The sequence below is a fragment of the Dermacentor andersoni genome, chromosome 3 (genome assembly GCF_023375885.2).
Source record: "Dermacentor andersoni chromosome 3, qqDerAnde1_hic_scaffold, whole genome shotgun sequence".
Lineage (NCBI taxonomy): Eukaryota > Metazoa > Arthropoda > Arachnida > Ixodida > Ixodidae > Dermacentor > Dermacentor andersoni.
In genome coordinates, this window is record NC_092816.1 from 154,056,737 (window position 1) to 154,078,802 (window position 22,066).

General features: G+C 50.4%; 1 protein-coding gene across 1 annotated transcript in view; it reads left to right on the forward strand.

The window, feature by feature from the left end:
- Positions 1-5,673: 5,673 nt before the first annotated feature.
- Positions 5,674-22,066, forward strand: part of LOC126524600 (uncharacterized) — a 244,933-nt gene continuing 228,540 nt past the window's right edge. The window contains exon 1 of the mRNA XM_050172901.2: positions 5,674-6,043. The gene's annotated coding sequence lies outside the window, so the exon portion shown is untranslated. The remainder of the gene's footprint in view (positions 6,044-22,066) is intronic.

Consider the following 22,066-nt stretch of genomic DNA (forward strand, 5'->3'; position numbering starts at 1 on the left):
AGCTCGACCGGAAGCTCTTCGGGCACGTTTACCATCATGCACACCACTGCTTCCCGTTGCTTATAGGGTTTGAGCAGATTACAGTGGTAAACTTGCTGTGCTTTCCGCTTTCCTGGCAGACTCACCACGTAGTTAACGTCCGACAGTTTTTGAACAATCCGTGCTGGGCCCTCCCACTGCACGTCGAGTTTGTTCTTTAGCGATGTGCGCAATATCATGACCTCATCGCCCACCTCAAAACGACGGGCCCTGGCTGTCCGATCATAATAAACCTTGGCCCTCTGCTGGGCCTCTGCCATTGCTTCACCTGACAACTCCTGTGCCCTTCTTAAGCGTTCGAGGAGCTTAAGCACGTACTCTACCACGACTGGGTCGTCGCCCCTGCCTTCCCATGATTCTCGAAGCATGCGAAGCGGAGATCGCAGCGAGCGACCGTACACCAGCTCAGCTGGCGAGAACCCCGTAGCCGCATGCGGCGCGGTCCTTAATGCAAACATCACTCCAGGCAGACACAGCTCCCAGTCAGTTTGATGTTCAAAACACAACGCTCTCAACACGCGCTTCATGACGGAGTGGAGCTTCTCAACGGAATTCGACTGGGGGTGGTGCACTGAGCTGTGTAACAGCCTTACCCCGCACCTTTCGAGAAAGGCTGTCGTCAAAGCGCTAGTAAACACTGTACCCTGATCTGACTGGATTTCTGCAGGAAAACCAACTCGCGCAAATATGGACAGTAGTGCATTGACTATCTCAACTGAGCTGAGTTCTTTAAGCGGCACTGCTTCAGGGAATTTTGTCGCTGGGCAGATCACAGTCAAAATGTGTCGGTACCCCGTGGCTGTTACCGGCAGAGGTCCCACTGTATCAATAACGAGCCGTCTAAAAGGCTCCGTAATGATAGGTACCAACTTCAACGGCGCCCTCGATTTGTCCCCTGGCTTGCCCACCCGCTGACAGGTGTCGCATGTCTTCACAAAGTGGTCTGCGTCCCGAAAACACCCTGGCCAATAGTACTCCTGCAAGAGACGGTCCTTAGTTTTCTTAACTCCTAGGTGTCCGGACCACGAACCCCCATGCGACAAGCGCAACAGATCCTGACGATAGCATTGAGGCACGATCAGCTGATCGAACTCCACTCCCCTGCGGTCTAGATACTTCCGGTACAGGACCCCACCTCTTTCCACAAAGCGAGCATTTTTCTTGGCGATACCTTCCTTGATAATGCAGCGTATGTTTTCTAGGCTGCCATCCTTCTTTTGCTCGGCTATCAAAGCCGACCGGCTGACTTTTAGCAACCTGTTAAGTCCGTCTGACGTAGGCGCGATGAGCAAATCTGGAGACAGCTCTTCTAACTTTCCCGTGTCGGGAATTTCCTCTCCAGTATCTGCTGCCTTTAACGCTACAGGCTCAATTTTATTCAGTTCGGGCGTGCTCTGAATACCACCTTGCTGCGCCTCTGACCCTTTCTCATCGTTCAACAACGTTGGCCCCGCAACTACCGCCTTTGCAGCGAGCTCCCGAACCTTCGATCTGGTTAAGGCCTGAACGCTAGCCTCACCAAACAAAAGCCCCTTCTCGCGCAGGAGGTGATCGGACCTGTTCGAAAATAGGTACGGGTACTGGGGGGGCAGCATAGATGACACTGCGGCCTCCGTCTCAAGTGCTCCGAAAGGTCCTTCAATAAGCACTTTTGCTACTGGCAGACACACGCTATGAGCTTCCACTGCTTGCTTGATCCATGCGCACTCGCCCGTGAACATATCGGGTTCTACGTAAGAGGGGTGAACTACATCCATTGTAGCTGCGGAATCGCGAAGCACTCGGCACTCTTTCCCGTTCACGAGGAGGTCTCGCATGTAAGGCTCGAGAAGCTTCATGTTCTCGTCAGTGCTGCATATAGACAAAAACACGACTTGTGTTTTTGTTTCTGGACACTGCGCCGAAAAGTGACCCGGCTTCTGGCACGTATAACAAACGCGCGCTTGCCTCATCTCGAACCGCTTTCTGCGTTCGGCTTCGGTTGCCGCCGTCTCCTTACGTTCGGTCGGACTGCTTTCACTCGCATCCGCACTACGTGTGTCCCCCTTTGCTCTCATGGGTGTGAACTTCGGCCTCTCAAACTTGGAGCCAAATTCACCCTTTTGACCGTCCTTAGCTCCGCGAGCCCGACGCGTCACAAACTCCTCGGCTAACTCAGCGGCTCTAGCCACCGTACTAACGTCTGGCCTATCCAAGACCCAGTACCGCACGTTCTCAGGTAACCGACTATAAAACTGTTCTAGCCCGAAACACTGCAGAACTTTCTCGTGGTCACCAAACGCTTTCTCTTCTTTGAGCCACTCCTGCATGTTTGACATAAGCCTGTACGCAAACTCTGTATATGACTCACTTCTGCCTTTCTCATTTTCCCGAAACTTCCGACGGAACGCCTCCGCTGACAGCCGGTACTTTTTTAGCAGACTCGATTTCACTTTGTCGAAATCCTCTGCCTCCTCTCTCTCCAAGCGAGCGACTACGTCGGCCGCCTCGCCGGGTAGCAAAGTGAGCAAGCGCTGTGGCCACGTTTCCCGAGAGAACCCCTGCTTCTCGCACGTTCGCTCAAAGTTAACCAGGAACAAACCAATGTCCTCTCCAAGCTTAAACGGCCGCATCAGGTCAGTCATTTTGAACAATACTCGTTCTCCTGCACCGTGTGCCTGACTTCCATTACGAGCGCGTTCCATCTCTAACTCGAGACGCTTCATTTCCAAAGCGTGTTGACGGTCGCGCTCTTCTTTTTCTTTCTCTTTTTGTTCTTTTAGTTCGCGCTCCTGTTTCTCTTTTTGCTCTTTAAGTTCGCGCTCCTGTTTCTCTTTTTGCTCCTCCCTCTCCTCAATGGTCTCAAGGCATTCCGACAGCTCGTCATCCTCAGCTTCTAACTCAAGAATAGCCCTTAGCAGTTCTGGTTTTCTGAGTTTGTCTGAGACATCCAGACCCAACTCTCTCGCAAGCTCCAGCAATTTCGGTTTGCGCAACGACTTCAAATCCATGGCTGCTCTGAATGCTGCTTTCTCTACTGCCTACTATTGTCTTGCCGCAAACTAACCCGGTAGCAACGACAACCACAATTACCAGCTCTGTTTCTAACACTAACAAAAGCCTGGCAAAACTCAGAAGAAGAAAGTCCCGCACTCACCAAACCTCGCAGCCAAGACTTCAGCGCAGTCGTTCCGCTGCAGGCAACCAGTCATCACACAGGGCTCGTTGCGCTGCTCCCGGATGGTCGTTGTGCTGCTCAGCATACAGTCAACCGCATCTCTTCGCTGCTGGCCTCCGTTGTCGCGATTTCACCGCTGGCAACCAGATGTTGTAATCGTACCGCTGGCACGAGTTGTTGGGGTCTCGGTGCTGACGCCCGTTATTGCCAATGGGTCGCAAGCCCCAAGGGTAGCGTTGGCCTGGCGGCCTGGGGCACTGGAAGCATCCGAAGGTCCTGGCAAAGCATGAGAAGACTGGTAACAGAACAACTTGTTTATTCTAACATAGCAAAAGAGCGGCCGGTCAGGTCGACCGAATTGGAGAGACGGGAGAGCACGTAACTCAACAGTACAAATCGGAGCCTCTCCCCTGGCGTCCGGGGGCAGCTGCTCTTATACTCTCGGCGTCGCGGTCCAAAAGGGAAGGAGGGAAGGTCACGGGATGAAGGTCACGGGACGGCGCAGCAGGGGCCCACGACGGCGCGAGCGGTTGAGCCGAGAGACCTCCAGGCCCCTCATTCGGGGAACTCCGCTCCCCGGCTGCCGCGCTTTGACAAGCGAGGGCACACACACACACACGCACACACGAAGACACGTGGCACTGAAACACGCCGGGACACGCTTGGCGGGTAGGCGTTGCGGCGGCGTCGAACAGGCCAAAATGTCCGCCGTTTTGAACAAAGCCCCGGCGTCCGTTGCATCCGCGCCGGCATTACCGCGCGTTGTAGGCGAAACGTAACACTGCCCAATCTTTTATGGGCAACACCAGCAGGCCTATAGCGTAATTATTACTACACGAAGTCGCTAAACCTTGCTCTGTGTCCTATCGTCACGATAATACCGATTACGCCAAAGCGGCAGTTGGAGACGACTCTTTTTGTTTCAAATTAGAGTATAGGTATCTTGTGTTTTCCCGACTTTCATACTTACTGAGTGCGACGCTTTTACGTGCTAGCGTAAGCGCGTACTAGGGAGTGTGATTTTGTCCGCAAATAAAGTACCTATGCGTCTCTCTCTCTCTCTTTTTGCGTACCAGAATCATGTGGTAAAGTTTCTGCAACTAAAGGGAATATTGGCGCTGCGATAATTCAAGTATTAGGACAATGATGGATATAGTACATGAATTTGGGTCCATGTTCCTGCTTGTGGATTGAAACATTCTTGTGGTGTAATTTCTTGCGCCTTATCTTTCTAAATTTCTGTGCGATCACATCCGTTTTAAATGCAAGAAGGCAGTAAGTTTCTGCGAACATGCACGATGGTTGCGAATTTTCACATTTATAACGCAATATCTTCTTTAACGTCATCAACTTGCAAGGACAGAAGTCCGTTTCAAGCCAGAATGAGAAAGTTTAGGTAAATCAGTGCATGATTTGTCATTCCCATGCTGTTTGAACCTTTGCAGATCCCGCTTATACGCCGGCGAATCAGAAAGTCTTTGCCTCTATTTTTTTAGCCAAATTACGGCTGTAAATGCGAAGTCAACATATCCATTCCCAGCGGTGGACCTTTCCTGCACCGACTCCGGTTTATCTGCCTGTAGCTCCGATGCATGGCGCTGTTGTCGGTTGTGCTTCCCACGTCCACGGCTAGAGTGTACTAGAACGAGGTTTAGTACATGCTATCCAAGGCATACGAGCAACGAAGTGTGATTCATTTTCTTTGGAGCAAGGGACGAACGCCCATCGAAGTCCACAGGCAAATGCAGCCCACGTGTTTCGCTGTGAGAAGTGTGAGGTGGTGGTGGTGTTGTGAGTTCGCAAAAGGTTGTGGACTTGCATGACAATGAGCGTTCGGGGACGCCGCGTGCGTCGCTGACTGAGGACATTTCCCGCGTGGGTGCAGTGGTGAAAGCGGATCGGCGCGTCCACCTCAAGGACATATACCGGGAGCTTGGCATTTCGTATGGGAGTCCGCTCAAGAAGTTCCTTGCAGGACAGCGATTCACGTGTAACGTTGCAGCCAAGAAGCCCGACGGTGGTTCCACAGTCAGTCGGACGAATTCTACCACAGGGTGATCTGAAACTTTGTGCAGCGATGGGACAAATGTCTGAACCGGTGTGGGGACTATATGTGGAAAAATAGTGTAAGGTACACAGAATTGTACTTGTATTTGTAATTACCTGTATGTAACTTATCTTGGCTAATAGAAGATAAGGGCACAGGCTTTCTGATTCGCCCTCGTACTAGAGCCAGAGTTTCCTTGAGTAATTATTGTATGAAACCGTGCGATTCGAATCACCCGCGTTCTACTTGTCCAGAGAGACTTCTTTTTCGATCTCCCAGCTTCCTCAGCTCCCCGCTGCACTCGCTTGCGGTGCTGCGATCGCTCGCTCCCACTCCAGCGAGAGCCGTCTGCTGCCGTTCCCTCCTCTCCCTGCGAAACCTCGCTTTGCCGCACCGCCGCGTTTTTGCCGCCGCGCCACAACAAGGCGAGGCAAGCCGGCGCGTGAGCTCAGACGCCCTTCGAAGGAAGGCAAAGGAGCGAGTGCGACCGGTGGTGCTAGGAGCAGCGGCGGGATAACGTGTATTTTATCCGGCAGCAGCTACGCGCGCGCGCGCGTGAACGTGTGTGTGCGTGTGTGTGCTCGTCGCTCCACATTCCAGCGTGCGCGCCGGACACGCTGCGACGTCTGCCGTGTTTCGTGTTGTTTCTCCGTGCCAAGGGATACGGCGACGACCAGAGGATTACTACGTTTACGACGTGCATCGGCGAGTCAGTGGTCAATGCACCTCAGGGAGACAGTGGAACGCACCAGGCGGACGAACACGCCAGCCCGTTCTGTTTAGGAAGCTTGATTGGCCCGGTGAGCAGCCCGTTTGTTTTGATCCCGCGTCCGGGGCAACGGCTGAACGGGAGTGGCGAGCAGCAAAAGGGGGGTACCGGATCACCTCGTATACGGGCCTTTGGACGCTATATATTTTTTCCGTTTCTGTTGCCCGGTATACTTCTGGGGAAAATGTGTTTTGCAAAATAGCGTGGTTTCTGTCCTTGCCTTTGGTTAGGCGCGTCTTGAGCATAGGAGGAGGGGGCGTAGGTTGTGAACTTAATGTGGCTTAGAGTATGGTGGTTTTGGCGAGCAAGAAGAAACGATAATGAAACGACGCTTGGAGAAATGAAGAAATGTTCCGTTGGCGTTCCTAGATATCAGATACAAACTGTCGTACTAGTAATAATTTTAATTATGAAACTGGCATTAGCTTGAACCCGTCGCTGTTAACGATGTCTCCACGGGACAAAGTTCGGCAGACCGTATCTTGAACAGAAATAATAGGTAAAACTTTTTTTTTATTGTGATATCAATTACATGGACACTTCAAGCGAATTTCTGCCGTCGCCGTGATGTTCTGTATAGTCTTACACGCGATAACATCGTCGCACCACGCCGTACGCGGTTTGTGTGAGTGAAAGCTTGCGAAGGTCAGCCGACGATGGCTGCTCAATCTCGCGCGCGCGAAGGCGGAAGGGGCGGGGCGGATTCGCGCCGTCTTCTGTCGCGCGCGAGGAACAGGGGGGCGAGGCAAGGGGGAAGGGGGCGTTCTACTCTGGCGGCTGCTGCTTACGGCGCGGCCGCTGTATATTGAAAGCGGCCTGCGCCGTGTACAAAGTGCCCGCCCGCGCGGGCCTCACCTTCAAAGCGACCTGAGATGTGGACAAAGTGCATGCGCCGAGTGCCGGTATCTTCCCATGCCCTGTGCTGTCGACGTTTCGTTCGCATTGAAGCGAGAGGCAACACGAAGATCAATTCGTTCGCTGCTGTTGCCGCGTTTCCTCACTGCAACATTTTCACAGGGAGTTTCTGCGGTCATCGAGCTCGATGTGTTCGTGTTTGCCTGTGTGCGCGTAACACCGTGCTTGTTAATGTAGCAAGTCAGCGAATTTTTAGAACTGTGTACCGCTGGTTAATCTGCTATCCTTACTTGGTACAGCTGTCTGCTAATTTGCTGTCGTAATCGATGCTTCGCCTTTCGAGCGAAACTGCGTTTTTTTTTTTTTATTTTTGTACACAAGGCCACTTTTCACCTGCTCTGTTAGCTTCTGCGAAAGTGCACTTTCGTGTGAACATGTCTAGATTGGCGAACATTGCAAGCGTGAATCACTCGCGCCACTGCCTCACCCGCCCTTTCTTTTCTTCAAGCCCATTATAACCAAAGTGGGACAACCATATTTCAGCCAAGTGAAGCATTAAGAAACTTGTTATTTATTTACTTACAATCTTTTAATCTCTACCGTTTCGACTTTAAGATGACGTTTCGATTCGAGAAATTGCGCTCTATCCTGCGCTGTTTCAGGCATGGTACCAAGTAGATAAATGGAGCGATCGCTCATAACAGTTGGTAATCTACCGCTAAAAATTTACACCGCCTCGTTTAAAGACACAATCCCGCTTTATGTCACCTTGCGTTCGATTCGCTCCTGCGGCTTGCGGAGCAAGCACGCCAGACATTGCTTGTGTGCCTGTAAAGTTGGCACACTGGCAAGGCAGACTATATGGCGAACCGTGCGTGCATCGGGCGTTGCGGGCACAGAAAATTATCGCTTCGCTATATTTATGGTCTTCTCCATTCACCTTCGGCAGTATCATCCAACACATTCTCGGCATTCACGAGGGACGCTCGGCGATTATGCGCATGTTTCGTTTTCCTTTCGTGTGCGCGCGCGCCTAATGCTATAGGCGCGTACGGTCTCAATTTCCTCTCTCGATTCACCGATCGTTCAGCGACATAAGAATGTGTGCCAGCAATCAAGAACAGCATTTGCCACACGAGTTGATTACCCCAGCCCCCCTAACGTCGATCGCATCGCAGCGTCCTCGCGTACTGCGCGACTGCTGCTCGCGTTCGCTCAGGGTCCGCTGTTCACACCTGCGCGAACGCGCGCATTGGTGCGACGACATCAGCTATTTACGTCGCCTAGCAACGTCATCCATTTGTGTGTTATTAACAACTTCGGGTTCCTCTCGCGTGGTAGCAATTCCGCCCTCGCGTAACAGGAACCGCTGCGCGATGCTCCGCACCAGCTGGCGTATAGCTGGCTGCCGAAGGCCGCTGCTGTAGCAGAAGCGCGTATCGACGCGGCCGGTACGTGACGGGGAGTGCTCGTGGGTTCTTAGCGTCCGGTCGTTGATGGGTTGTTCCTTTACAAAAAAGAATTGCCAGCAAAGGATACCTGGAAAGTCGATAGACCATTCACGAGAATGTGTGTGTGTCCAACTGAAGGAGGAACGTCCAACTGAAAGATTGGGATTTAACCCGAACAGTCGACCGATTCATTTAACAGTAGCGCGCGATCGTCGACTGGCCGGCCAGGCCGGCCTATAATGTTCCTGCGCCTTGGTGATTGTGGTGATGTTGAAGCAGGCGGGGTTAGCCTGGCATACATAGCCGGCAATTGTTCCGCTTGATCCTCCTTCGAGTTGAGATGAGGGGTCTGACGGCGCGAAGCGACAAGATCAGCAAGAGCAAGAGAGATCAGCAAGAGCAAGAGATCAGAAGTGTTTTCCCGATCTCGTCGCTTCTCGCCGTTGGAAGACGCTGACGTCGGCCGGCCAGTCGTCGCCCTCGCGGTAATGGTGAAGAACGTCGGTAGACTGTACATCTGCGGGTTATTCACAGGCACTTTCTACACGCTCACTTCATTGACGTTCCATACGGTTTGTGGGCTGTTGTCCTTTCACAGACTTTCGTTAGATAGTATCAACAGGTATTCCAGATGGTTGCGTGTGTAGAGAAGGAAAAATTTATTGTGAAGCAATCTACCGCCTGTGGACAGCCTGTAGACGACCTTGATCTATTTTAAGGGGCTGTGCGCCGTTACGCCAACTCCGCATACAATAGAGTCGGCCCCACTTGAGTGCACTTGCTTGAATCTGAATTAAAAAAAAAAAAAGTTAGGTTACGACAGAATTGCAGGAATGCAAAAAAAAATAATGAAAAATAAAATAACACCACTTCCTATCTTCATTTGGCTTTTGCGCCCCACATGTCCGAATTTATGAGTTGCCCTGACGCCTTTTTATATATTTTTTGCTTTCTTCCACCCTTATTCCTTCAACCCTTCCCTTGCAGAGTAGTCCGTATGTGAACACTTCTGTACGCCGACAAATCGCTCTCCCTCTCTCTCTAATAAAAGTAAGAAATATAGACGTTTGGGTCGCCTGCTCATGCACTTTAACAACACCAGTTTCTTTTTTTTTTAAGGAAACTATTATAGCCCCTGTGTTCTTTAAACTTTATTTATTACATAGCGTATAAGTATATTTACGTACGAAATATATACAGGAGGGGGACTCTCACTCACTCTAAGGGCGAGACGTCTTGTTAATGCTAACTGGAAAAATAAGAAAACAGTTGCAGTACGCTTTGGCACACTAAACCCCTTTAATGGAACCAATCGTCGCTGTAGCTAGAGGTACTACTTTGCGTCTTTTCGTAAGTCACAGGCGACTTCTGTGCAAGCTTGAGTTTCCGCATATGTTTCCCTCTTTTTATCACAAATTTCGCGATGTTTCTTAATTGCGTATAAATATATCGTTTATGGAGTGAAAAAGATAAAGAAACGAAATTCAGTGACCATTTAGCGGTAAATCTGAGAGAAGTGCGCTCGCATTACGTCGCACCTCGTTGAGGTCCCGGATCCACAATTTAAACCGCGTTCACCGCACTGCAAGGCGTTGTTCAGGAGCTCACTCGACAAACGTCGTGCCTCTTCGAAGAATGAAGTGCAACTGACGGTGGTCCAGAGCCGATATGTATTATTATACCGCTACCACGTGACCGGCTTCCCGCACGTCACATACTTTCTTTTTTTTTTTTTTTCATTTTGACAGCCATTCTGCTATCGCATTAGAAAGTAACTTTTCGGCGGAAATTGGGGGAGCAAGCGCACATGCGTATTCTACAGCTATCCCGTTTTCGAAGACATTTTCTTCCGAATTGATTTATTTACTTGAGTATCAGAAATTGTCCACTTACTTTTGTCTATATACTGCATGCGGTCGTCAAAAAAAAAAAAAAGAGCAATGCATGCGCAAAAAGAGAGCAATGCATGCGCAAGGGGGTTGACTCATCCTCCTGTACCCGCGCCCCCTCTACTTACTTTTGTTGGGCACAGCAGGTATGCCCACGCATCAAGGTATACATTACCGACAGTAAGAGAGTGAAAGTAGTTTCCTGAGAGAGAGAGAGAGAGAGAGAAACAAAAAATGCGACGGAACAACTCGTGTTGTGCCGCCGTTGTGGTTTTTGCTTCGATTTCCGAAGGTTCGTGGGCCCAGATCCGGCCTCGCAGCAGGCTCGGGATGGCTTCCAGTCGAGGGGCCTGTTCGCAGATAACGGGTGGGGGGGGGGGGGGGGTTTCGTGGTGCGGTCTAGTGGGAGGCGGAGACGCGCGCCGAATAACGACGACGGTGCGCCCACTTCTTGAAGCGCCGCGCTCGTCTTCAGAGCACACACATGGAGTAATAATCAGAACTCGAAGCAGTTTGGCTGGAAGCGACACTGCAGAAAAGAGAAAGGAGCTCTTTAAATTAATCCCGGGGATGTTTTACTCGACGACGCGCCTGGCCTGCTACTTAATCCCCGATGGGAACCGTGGCGAATGAGATGACGCGCACGGGGCAGATCATAGACCGGCGGGATTCATCTCGTCGAGACCAGCACCTCTCGGGAAGGTTCAGAGCGACTTCGTCGCGCGCGATGCGCAGGCAGCGCTACAGTCTTTGGGCCCCGAGTACGTGTCGTATACGGAGCACGAGGTCGCGGGATCGAATCCCGGCCGCGGCGGCCGCATTTCGAAGGGGGCGAAATGCGAAAACACCCGTGTACTTAGATTTAGGTGCACGTTAAAGATCCCCAGGTGGTCCAAATTTCCGGAGTCCCCCACTACGGCGTGCCTCATAATCAGAAAGTGGTTTCGGCACGTTAAACCCCATAATTTTTTTTTTGTCGTATACGGCTCAACATGCCGAGTCTTCGATTTATTCTGATGTCAATAAGCTTGAAACGCATTGAAAGGCTCAACACTAAATCGTTTTAGTGAAGCGTTCTCCAGAAACCCCATTTTCATTTGTCTGGCGGGGAACGCTCGCTTATTTTTTTGAGAAAATGGCGGCCTAGTTTTCCTTTCTCGAATTTCGCCCTGAAACTTCATTACCGCTACGTCGGTGTGACGTCACGGATTTCGAAGTACTTTTTTTTTATTATTTGAACTCGGTTTAGGCGCACAAAAAACTTCTAGAAACTCGCTCGTAGATTGAGTCTCTGCTTTCCTTATAAGTTTAACATAGGCATTCACTGCTTAACAATTTAGACGCTGTCAAAATCAGTGACGTCCCGGCGTCCTGTTGCGAGAAATTCAGGTTGACGTCGCCACCTCTCTATCGTTTTTATGGCCTGCCAAGCATCTGCTCTTGCCTACGCGTGGCAAGAGGAGAGGCACTTTCGCTCCGTCAGAGTTGTAATTTGCCAACACAGCTTAAGCCATAACTGACCTCTTTTGTGTGTTAGCCATTAAATTGATAGTGAATAAACTTAACTTATTGAACCTCTAATGAAGTGGTACGAACACAATCCTTTCGGCTATCGTCTCCTCTGCTGGACATGTAAGGGGCCTCGTTCGCTATGCCGTTCGGCTGCATGCCGAGCGCGAGGTCGCCATTTCGTTACCCGGTCGCGTAGGCCGCATGCCGGTGGGGGCGGAGTGCAAAAAAAAAAAAAAAGTACACCCGTGCGCCGTATTGTGGGTGCACGAGTCCGGAGGCCTTCGCTACGGTGTTTTCAGTAGCACGTATGCCATTACTTCGCGTCAGCAAATTCACCGCTCATGTTGAGGCACACGTGACCAGCTGTCTGACTTTACTGGGCACCGGCGGGCTCGAACCTTCTAAGAGCGTATGCGCTCCATATAACAACGAGAATGACTACATACCAAACTTGGCTGGAGGCATCGTGCTAAGCAGACGTTGGTGCACAGACAAGCGTCTGTTTCCATTTTCTGGGCTTCCCTATGCGACGGCGTCAGCGAATATACTTCAGCTTCGCGCTCAAGCTGCCGTATGCAGTATAGTGCCTATACTAGCTGGCCAACGCTCCTTCCCCATCATATAGTTCCTTGCACTTCTTGCTCCGTGAGTGTTCGTCTCGTCCCAATATGCATGGCCGAGACCCGGTTCCCTCATTTTCGAAATGCCAGACTTTCCTTATATGCCCTTTCGTTTTGCTTTCCCTATAGGTTCTCCGAAATATGCGACCTCGTCGGTTTCGCCCGCAGCTCGTTTCATTCTCGACCAGCGCGTTAACGGAAAGTGGCCATATAGTTAGGGTACACGCGCTGGCGCCATCGTGCAGTGTACGCGTATTCTCTTCTATAGCTCGGCGCCTCGATTCTTAAGACCGTGCGAAACAAGCAGTTTTATTCGTATGACGCGGCGGCGCATTCTCGGCGCCGTATGCGAGATCTCGACTGCTTTCGCCGCCCTACTTTCGTCCGTGTTGGCGGCTTCTTCGTTGCTTCTTGTTTATTTTGTGTTATTTCAGTTTCCTCGCTCTCGCGTGGTTCTTCTTGTGCGCCTTCTTGTGGTTGTTCGTTTCGTCCTTCCTCTTCTGTACTATACGTGTACTTGGCACGGATAACGTGTCATATATACATATATCGTGGACAGTACAGGCGCACGCGCAGAGTTGCCCGTCGAGTTGCTCTTAAGATACGGACAGGCGCATGCTTTCTTAAGCACGTGGCATGGAGCACATCGACAAGGGCTGCGGAGCCATCGCTTCTTTATGAGGTCACTCTCAAGGGAAGCGATAAATCGGTTCACTCTGATAAATGTATTCTAACTTTATTGTTGTTAATTTTGCGATGACAGGTTGGTTATATTTAGAAGGGAAAGCGAAGGTCATAGCTGAGTTTCTTGAATTTCTCTCGGCATCCTCACCGCCAGTATGTGGTTATAGTTGTGTAGTCACGGATCTCATTCTTTCTTTTTTTCTTCCTTTCCACTGTTGGGCGGTCTTCCGAACTTCCAATGTTCTCCCCTTTGTTCTTTTAGGGCACAGTGTGGGACATGTAGTGATGCTTAAAATTAAATGGGTACGAGCAGACAGGCGTCACGGTGAGCTGGCGCACTAACTTCCAAGGCGGCGTGGGTCCCCGTCTTGATACCTTCTTGCATCTTTCCTAGCTCGCCAATGACAATATGATGGTAGGACCAGCTTTTTTTTTATTGTACATTGGTAATTCATTCAGTTCAAATACCTTTTCTCTTTAGCCTTCCCTTTTCTCTACCGGCACTGCTACAGCTCCCATTCATCCTGTGGGCACTTTTTTTGAAGCTTCCTTAATTCTCGTGGTGGTGGTGCTCTTATCTATGAATGTATACAGGCCGGTTTGGTGTGGCGATCGAGGGCGGCGATTGCTCGACTTGTACGTTCCTCGCAGTGCCGCTTGAAGCACGTTGCCAGACATTTAACAGAAACCAGTGCCGCTGAGAGGAACTTAGGGAGAAGAAAACATTGCCGCCACTGTGCGACCTCCGAGTGTCGATGATCGGTGTTTGCGCTGTACCTTTCGCTCCTGTTTTGTGTCCGTGTTTTGCACGCTCGCCTATCGGTGACGTGAAGCGAAGGTTCCTTACGTGATTGCGGTGGATCCTTCTGGATACTCCCGCTGTATTGAGAGCGCGTGCGGAAGACCTCTCTCCTGCGCAGGCTTTCAAGAAGCGTGGCCCTTTTAGCGCGATGTAGCATGGACACTTTCCTGGTTGCTCAGTGGATATATGGTGTTGGGCTGCTGTGTACGAGGCCGCGGGATCGAATACCGGCCACGGCGGCCGCATTTCGATGGGGGCGAAATGCGAAAACACCCGTGTACGTAGATTTAGGTGCGCGTTAAAGAACCCCAGGTGGCCGAAATTTCCGCAGTCCTCCACTACAGCGTGCCTCATTATCAGAAAGGGGTTTCGGCACGTAAAACCCCATACTTCTTTCTTTTTTTTTTCCCGGCGCCACGCTTTTGCGAAAACGGAAGCTCTCGTGTCTCGGAAAATCGTCGGTAAGGCGCCCTTTAAGTTCCTCGTACGGCCGTAAGCGAAACCTCTGCAAGCTTTCAAGCGTGCCTTCAGCCCACTGATACAAATGAGGAACCACATTTAACGCAGTTTTCATCTCGGGAGGAAATAAGCTTTAGGAGGGAGCATGTCCTGCAGACGCGCCCAGTCTTCGCAAGTGGACCTCCTCTGACCCCCTGTCTTCCTCCTTTCACCCGGGGAATCCTGGGAAAAGGGCACATAGCGCGTTGAATCCAGGGAACAGCACTCCGAATACGTGGCTCGGTTCGTGGATAGAGGTTTGAGTGCTGCGGGCCGCAGGCGTTGCCGTTCGCTTTCTGCTCGCCGCCGCTTGATGCCTTTGGTTCTCGACCTGGAAAAGCACTGTTGCCGTGGCAACGGCGATGCGGAGTGTCCGCACGATTAGCCGCGCGCAACGACTTCCGAGTGACGCGCTGAGTGGAAATTGGCCCTCGCCGTCATGTGCTTGGGCGTGTTTTACCACGATTCCTCAGTTTTTCTATTTTATGACTTCTCTTCAAAAATTGTCACGTGACGCAACCTCAGTTTTCTTTTTCCCTTTTTTCCCCACGTCTGTTGTTCTGAAAGACTCAACTACTAATGAATTGAATTTGAATTCTGGGGTTTTAAGTGACAAAACGACCATCTAATCACGAACTACGCTGTAGTGATGGGCTCCGGGTTAATTTTGACCACCTGGGGTTCTGTAACGTGCACCCAATGCACGGTACGAGGTGTACAAGGTGTTTGAAATGGTACAAGGGCGTTTTTTTTTTTTTTTTTTGCATTTCGCCGCCATCGAAATGCGGCCGCCGCGGCCGGGATTGGATCCCGATAACTGGTGCTTGGCAGCGCAACGCCAAAGCCCCTAAGCAACCACGGCTGCTTTCAACTACTAATGGCACCTTCCGATGCTCATCTTCTGCCTCTTAGACAGCACTATGTATATATACATCGTGTAAGAAATCCAATGTGCTGTATTGAACGGATGAACGAATAAAGGGGCTTCGACATAGCGGTATAAGGACGCGTATTTACGGGCTATCACAGTCCGCTTATTCTTGCAAGCCCCTTCGCCGTTGTCTTGCGCGGCGGCATTTTTACTGTGAAGTGATATGAAGCGATCTGTTGAAGACGGCTATGACGTTAATTGAATACGAATCTGTCTTTCTCTCTGTCCTTTAAATGACTCGCTTCCCTAACTCGTAGCATAGACGGGCACCTCGTAGGAGGGACGCAGTCAGCTCGTGCTGGCTATAGCATTCTTTCGAAAGCCCTAGCTATATTGGGATCTACACGACGAAAAAGAAAATACGATGATTATTACTGAAAAAAAAACTAAGAAAAAAGAAACTGGCGTCTAAATTTTTTTTCTGTTTCATTTTTATTTCTCTTTTTCGCGCACACTTCAGCGCCTATTAGGGAATGTGACGTCAGTAATTTCAAGTTCTCGTATTCGGGCTGCTTTGACGCAGGAAAAGTTGTCGAAACGCGGCTGCCTTGTTCCTTTGGTATGTTTGAGAATCAGTGTCGTCCTTCCTAAACTATCATTTATCAATAAATTAAACAATCGATTCGGCGCCGTCGAAATCGTCGGCGTCGCGGCGAGTTGGTGCGAGTACTTTTGGACAATTATGTATGTTGCACTTAACACTGTGTAAATGGACAAAGAGAAGTCAACCGAATTTCTGTATCGAAATAACAGAGGTCAATTGCGGTGAGTTCCTAAAGTATGACGTGTTATAAGAAGTAGAACGAAGAGAACCTGACAGGTGTTCTAACATGTTATATTCATAAAGCGAAAATGGGACGTCCACCCAATCGTATACCAATATCTACAAAGGAAACCCACAGGGGTTCCTCGAAAGAAAGACCTGCCATTTGAAGAAAAATTCGTCCTGGTTCGAGACTCGAACCGTGTCGGTTTGCTTCCTAGCAATTTCTACGATTGGATGGATGTCTCATTTTCCCCTTTATTAATTGCTTCTGTCCACCTTGAGGGTTTCCGCAGAACTATTACGTCCGACATGTTATATGAAGAGAGACAGATAAGCTTGAAGCATTAACGCCTTCCAGTGAATGTATATTGCAGAGTATTGCAGTTCCCTCAGTCGTGTATAAAAAAAAAAAAAAAGGCCCGCATGTATCCCCGCCCCCTACCCCTGCCGCTACTTTTTTTTTTTTTTTTTAATAAAACTGCGTGATGGGAATGTAAGTTTTGCAGTGCAAGTGACTTGCGTAAGTGTGGAGTGCGAACGCGCGCGTCGTTTTGCACAGCCTGCTTATTTTTTTTTTTTTTCAGTCGCGTTGCTCAGTTGCTGAAACCGAGTTTCGCGCGTAATAAGACTCGACTCGTGCGCGTGTGCGCGCAATGCACGAGACCTTCGGAGTGGTAACAAAAACAGGATGTGGCGAAATAACGCACAACGGAAACCGCGGTGGTTCTAGCCCCACTTGCACGACCTGTGCAGCCGGACGTGCAGGTGTGCTTCGATGTTGGCCAGTGCTTGCGACCCTTGCAAATACACACTGGAAATAGTTGCGCTACTGTGGTTTCACGTAATATATATATATATATATATATATATATATATATATATAACGGTGCTTCCGGTTCAAGGCCGTATACGGCCAAATTTTTACCAGTTATGTAGCAGAGAGAAACCTCATATGTTCTTAGGCATACGCCGAGTACATAGAACAGAAGAACTGTGAGTTCTTCCGAATCCCCCGCCCCCGTTTGTTCAGCTTCCTGAATATCGCTCTCTGTGCGCAGCTGTGACCAGAAGTTCACACAATTCTGTCTTTCCGCGCTACAGTGGCGAGTGGAAAGTGATGTGCGCAGTGCAGTTTATCATCCACTGTCGGAACAGAAAGTTGTGGGCAAGTGAGCGTTTCGAGAGTAACGCCGTGTAGAAGGCTCTGCCTGCGCCGCTGAGGTCGATATATATTGAGGACCAGTGCCCGTTACCGCTGGACGGTGTAGGTGGTTCATTTCGTTTCTACTTCTCCCCCCCTTACCCCTTCGCTCCGTGCAGGGTTATACAGCCAGCCGTAAGTGCATCTGGCTGTCTTTGGGTGCATCATTTGTGGGTGCATCATTTGTTCGTCTTCCCCTTCTCCCTGTCTCTACGTGTGATCACGTGTGCGCGCTTTCGGTCTCCCGTCGTCGTTATCTTCAATATTATTGCGAAGGACAGTCGGGATAAGCCGGTGATAAGCGGGGGCGTCGGGATGAGCTTGTTGCTTGCCGGAACGCCTCGCAGGTCGGGACGAGCTGCCGCACTGTGCGATCGTCTTTGCGACACCTTTAAATCCGCGTCGCATGCCGCGGGGCCACGCGGACTTGTCCCGCGGGCGTCGTCCCACCTGCGCTCTTCGCGGCCGCGCCGTCGAACCCAGTCTTTGCAGCGAGCCCCCAATAAACGAAAACGCGTCGCAAAGCGCGCGCACAGGCACGTTATTGCGCCATCCGCGCGCCAAACTGTGGCCGCCCGCAGCCGAGCGCGCTGGAGGCGACGGGCCGATACATCAGCAGGGAAACCCGACCGACCAACCGAGCGACTTCGCGCAACCAACGAGGCTTGGGAAAAGGGGGGAGGAAGGCGGTGCGCGCAGCACTCCGCCGATTTCTGGGTCGTCCCCGGGGTGACCCGCTACGGGGCCTGCGGAGAGCGGCGACCGGGTCCGGTCACATGCCGCTCTGCTTCAAAAGGAAGAGCACGGCTCGCCCCGCCGGGAGGAGTGCGCGGCGGCATCGTTCGGCGCCTTCGGCCCGACTTTGAACGAAACGCGCGATGCGAAGTACTCCATACCGATTAGTCCCATAGCCGGAGGCTGCAGTCCGGAGTCCAACGTTACAGGTACATTTAAGGAGATGCGAACAAAATGCGTATGAGTTTTATTTTCCAGATTACATAGCTGCATTACAAGCTACAATATTTGATACGCCGGCAAAAAAAAAAAAAGAACGACGGAGAAGTGATAAACGATCTGCTTCAATACTGCGCAGGATTGCGAGAAGTTGACTGATCGCTTCTATACGGCATCGAAGTTGCATGTCGCGGTGTTTTTTGCGCTTAGTGTAGGCAGCAACAGAAAGTGCAATAAAGAATGCGACTCTTAACAGGGCGATCTTCTGTGCCCGCTCTTCGAAAACCGGCCTTTGCTGACCTCGGCTGCTGCCGTTCTGCCGATTAGCAGAAATTACGCGTGTACAATGGTGGGATCGACGGTCGGTTTCCGCGGCGCAATGGCCCGGTGGTCCAACCGCGGGCCCACAATCTCACGCGTATAGTTATCGCGTCCCAGCGCCGTGGTACCGCTTTGAAACGATTGGTGCTTACGTCATATGACGCGTGTAAGCTACATACGAAAGCAGGTGTGCGCATCATGGCGCTCACTGTGGTCTCCACTAGGTCCAGAAACGACGCAGGATTAAAGAGAAATAGTGCTGGAGATCGGGATAGTTGGTATTACGTAACGTAACTTCGTAGCACGTAAACAAAGGACGAAACTGCGTGGCAGGGACGACATGTAGCACAACCACTATACGTGTTGCTTGTGTATGCCGTTTATTCCTTGCTGTCTCGTCTTACTGTTTACAGGCTACCAGAGTTATGTCGGGGAGAATAAACGTTCATACAGTGTCTATTTAGTGGTAAATGCGAGAAAAAATGCGTTATGTATAGGCATTAGGTCGTACCTCCTTTTTGAGGTCCCGGAGCCACGATTTAAGCCGCGTTCACCACATCGCGAAGTGTTCGGAAGCTCGCTCGACACACGTCCCCTGCCTCACTCTTTCACTCACTCACTCACACGCACAGTATGTATGTATGTATGTATGTATGTATGTATGTATGTATGTATGTATGTATGTATGTATGTATGTATGTATGTATGTATGTATGTATGTATGTATGTATGTATGTATGTATGTATGTATGTATGTATGTATGTATGTATGTATGTATGTATGTATGTATGTATGCCACTGCCATGTCAGGCAGGGGCTTTCCACACTTCCTGCGCGCGCACTTCTTTCCACTTTTACACTCCTAATGCTCACCCACTAACAGTGAAACTTACCTCTGTCTTTCGAGTCGTATACTTCTGTGGGTCTAGGCCTCTCCTCGCGATTTTTCACTCGATAAACATTAAGCATCGCTTTTGTAATGCATTGCTGTCTCGACGCGTCTCGCATATGCGCATTCGCACCCGTACCAAACGGCTGTTGGCATTTCAGCAAAGCTTTGCGGACGGTGTACTTCATAGGCATAAACGTTGCGTGGTATTGCACGTTGCACGGCATGTCCATATAAAGACAATTGTGCGCACCGCGCTTAGCTTTATAGCGTTTGAGGACCGCCCCCATTCACATATGTTGCAACGTGTGCATTGAATCTGCACACAATTTTTTATACGTCCGCCGTCTTACGTTCTAAAGCAGTCGCTGGTGTTCGCGTCGGTGTGCTCATGTATTGCGTATACTGCAGCATTCGCGACGTGCGTATAATCTGATAACGACGAGCCCGGCTCGTTACCCAATTAAGTACCGACAACGCTCGCAACAACGCGCACCTGAATCTAATTACGCGGGTGTGTGCGTTTTTCCTCTTTTTTTTTTTTTCTTTTTTTCTTTGCGTTCCGCCGGCCCGAAGAGCGGCCGAGTCATGCATGCCAAGACAGCATGGAAGTTCGACTATCTTGGTTCGCTTTTCCGTGTGCCAGTCGCCTCAGAAGAATAAAACAGTTTCCGTGAAAAGCACAAAAAAAGAAGAGCTATGAAACATCCGCACTAGATCTGCTTCCTTTCTATCCCTTCTCACTCTAACAAGCAGTTAAGGGTTAAGCGTAACTTTGTGTAAAAGAAATGCCGCATTTTGCTCGACGCATGCATGTACGACCGAGAGACACGTGGTACACGTGGCCCACATCGACTGACACGGAGTGCTCGAACCAGCGGTACACGCTGCCAGGAGAAAAGCTGACACGTCGATTCGGGTATGACGACGGCCGCACGCGGTGCGGCATGTGTACCAAAGTGAAAACACGCGGAAATTGAGGGCACTTGACTTTGTCAGCTCCGCAGCGCGCGTATGTCTCCCATCAACGGGTGTAGAAGCGATCTATTGCCCACGTTCTCTCGGTGGACCGCGTGTGTACACTTATACGGCCTGCGAAAGCCACGTCAGGCTGAAATTGGGTCGGGGACCAGCATTGTGCCACAGTGGCTGAGAGGCTGAAACCGGGACGAGGTGCGTTCGTGCGCATGCGCGCGCGTGTCATATCCGACGGCGACAAGACTTCAACGGCCCAAGTTGTGCGTCGATCTCGCGGCCCAGGCGCAGACTGGCGGCACGTTGGAAATGAGCCGTGAAACGTACCGTATAAAAGTGTCCGGGAAAAGCCGCCGTGCCTTTCGGGAGCATGTGTTTATAGCTCTCTCGCATGGACAGCTCTATCGCGCTGGTCACAGACGCGGGCCATTTCAGTTTTTCTTCCCTTCAGCCGACGCACTGCACGTCTATTTTCGAATTGCAACTCGCGTCGCACGAAACCACGCCTCTCTCGTTCTTTCATATACACGTGCTCGGACGCGGAAATTTTCAAGTTGTCTCAGAAAAGGCGCGCGCGCTGGCTTAATCCTGGCGTACTTACAGCCGCGAACAAGCTAACACACGTTTGGTTTTACGTTCCACTTCCTCTCAGCGCACTTAAGGGTGCTCACATGGGCCGAGTGATCTGAGAGTGCGATTACAATTTCGGCACTGCGACAGCTCCCCGCACGGTGGCCTCGCTAGTGTGGCAGGCGCCGACAACAATAGGGGAAAAAATATTTTTAAAAAAGTAAAGCAACCATAAATGTATAAGGCGATAACACCCACGCAACTTTGATCCTTCCCGGTGGCTCACGTGCACGTTGCCGCGCTCCTGAAAGCGCCTGATAGCGTGGCTTCAGTTTCCGTCTGCCGCGACCGAACGAAAAAGCGCAAAAAAAAAAAAAAAATGCACCGTGTATACTGATACTTCCGTAAGTTTGTATGTATGCACCTAAAGCCGTTGTCGTAGTGGTCGTTCTCCTGAGTCGATTTTGTTTTCCCCATCACATTTGCTCAGCGAGCGGTCAGTCCCGCTCTTATAACGACGACGTCCGAACTAGTGTTAATGGTCTTTTTTTTTTATTGTTGTTTGCAGGAATTGTATCTATAGCAGTTTATTCACAGCCTATATTACGTTGTATTTTGATAATTTTTTTAATGTGTCATGACATTTTGCAGGATTTCGTAGTTGCAAGTTTCGTATGTTGTCGTCGCTGCTATGATTCGTGTCATCGTGCAGAACAGCTCATAATTCAGTTTGCAACTGCAGAACCTCCTCCTGTATAATACATATGTTGCAGTTCATACCTCATTGCTGACGCGAATAAACAGATTACAAGGACGAAGGGCGAGAAGAATGTAAAATTAAATGGATCGTTACAAACTACGACTCTAGATAGCCGAAAGTTACTCCCGAGTCGTCAAGACTGCGTGCAAGTGTAGCATTATTGTTCGTAAGAAAAAAGCAAAAAGCTAATTCAACTAAATGCTTGTTCGTCACGCTCCAAATGTATACGGTATACTAACTACATGGATATGAATATTCCAGGAAGCTTTCCGCGCGTCCTGCGTTGCACTCGGGCCGCGAACAAGTAAAACGAACCGAACCCGATCGACGCCGGTCGCAAAAAAATGGTGCAAAGCCACAAACCAAGCCGAAGCC